At 51.0% G+C, this 1,817-nt stretch overlaps 1 pseudogene; it reads right to left on the bottom strand.

The window, feature by feature from the left end:
• Positions 1–514: 514 nt before the first annotated feature.
• Positions 515–1,224, bottom strand: LOC100683469 (annotated as a pseudogene).
• Positions 1,225–1,817: the final 593 nt, after the last annotated feature.

Here is a 1,817-nt window from a genome sequence, read left to right as displayed (position 1 = left end):
TCCCAGTTGGTCATGGTGAATAAACTTCTTAATGTAGTGATGGATCCTATTGGCTAGTATCTTGTTGAGAATTTTTGCACTGTGTACATCACGGATATTGGTCTATAACTCTCCTTTTTGGTGGGGTCTTTGTCTGGTTTTGGAATTAAGGTGATACCGGCCTCATAGAACAAGTTGGAAGTACTCTGTCTCTTCCCATCGTTCAGAGCAGCTTTAGTAGAATAGGTATTATTTCTTCTTTAAACGTTTGATAGAATTCCTCTGGTCGCGGACTTTTGTGTCTTGGGAAATTTTTGATGACTGCTTCAATTTCCTCCCTGGTTATTGGCCTGTTCAGTTTTTCTATTTCTTCCTGTTCCAGTTTTGGTAATTTGTGGTTTTCCAGAAATGCGTCCATTTCTTCAGGTTGCCTAATTTATTGGGTGTATAGCTGCTCATACATATGCTCATATTTTTTTCCATTGAAAAGCTTTTATTAAAAACCCCCGGGTTGGCGGTTGGGTGATGGGGAGGCTCAGTCCAGTTGCTTGGTCCGGGAGGCCTCGGTTGGCCGGAGCGCAGCTCCCGGACCCGGTAGGGACGCTGCTGAAGAGCGGCCCCGCTGCTGTGGTGTCTGCGCCTGTCTTGGCTTCATTCCCCTTGGGGAGTCCTGTTGGCCGTGTGCCCCGAGGCGCGTCCGAGTGGGGCCGGGGTCCACGGGGTCTAACTTCGTCCTCCGGCCTGCCGCCTCCTAGCTCTGGGGCAGGGAGGCAGCTCCTCTCTGAGTTGATGGCGCCGCTCCCTGCTCTCTCCCCGGTCTGACCTGTCATACCCGCGGTCCCGGTCCCGGTCTCTCTCTCTGTCCACTTTGTCCTAACCACGTTCTCGATCTCTGTCGGACTCCCCGTGGCTCCGGCCTGATTTCTCGTGGCCACGCTCCAGCTTCTCCTCAGCATCTGCATTATTGCCCCTGAGTTTCTTGGCAGATTTGGTAAGGACGGAGTTGGGGTCATGCGGGGAGAGCCAGGACGCGAGGTCGGTGTCCACATTGCAGTAGAGGGGAGCCCGCAGGATGGGTCAAACACTGTAGCAGCGTGGTGGCAGGCCCTCCAAGCGGGTGGCCTCATAGTCCACAGGGTCATCATCGTGGTCCTCAGCAATAATCTCTTCCTCCGGTTGGGGCCCCAGATGTTTGAGGAGGCCTCTCTTGGCCAAGCGGGTCTGCAACGCAACAGGCAGCGGCATAGCGGATAACACGCAGACCTGCATCAATAGCTGGGTAGAGGAACCTACCAGGCAGGGGTGGGGCTACCAGAGGACGCTGCCTTCCCCCATCTCTGCCCATTTGTCCCTCCCTCCCTCGTTTTCCTTTAGCACCTCTGGTTCTGTTTGCTCGCTGGCCGCTGTGTTCATCCCAGGGGGTTCCCCTAGAAGTGGGGGCCTTTTTCTTCCATCCCTTGCGGCACAGGGTGGCTGTGCCCTGCCCCAGAGCACAGTCTCTGCCTGAGCCCACACACACAGGAGCCTGGCTAGGAGCACACCCTCGGCCCCTCCTTGTGTTGCCAATTTATTAACAACAAATAAACCGATTAAATGGAGACTATTAAAGAACTTTATTTAAAAAAAACATAAAAAAATACTTTTAAAAAATATTTTGTATTTCTTTGGTATTGGTTGTGATCTCCCCTTCTTCATTCATGATTTTATTCATTAGTCTTTAATCCTTTGTTTTTAATAAGGCTGGCTCATGGTTTATCTATCTTATTAATTCTTTCAAAGAACCAACTCCTGATTTTGTTGATCTGTTCCCCAGTTCTTCTGACCTCTATTTCATTGAG

This window comes from Canis lupus, chromosome 19 (genome assembly GCF_011100685.1).
Source record: "Canis lupus familiaris isolate Mischka breed German Shepherd chromosome 19, alternate assembly UU_Cfam_GSD_1.0, whole genome shotgun sequence".
Classification (NCBI taxonomy): domain Eukaryota; kingdom Metazoa; phylum Chordata; class Mammalia; order Carnivora; family Canidae; genus Canis; species Canis lupus.
The sequence above is the reverse complement of the archived record's forward strand: the minus strand, read 5'-3'. Positions and strand labels throughout refer to the sequence as shown.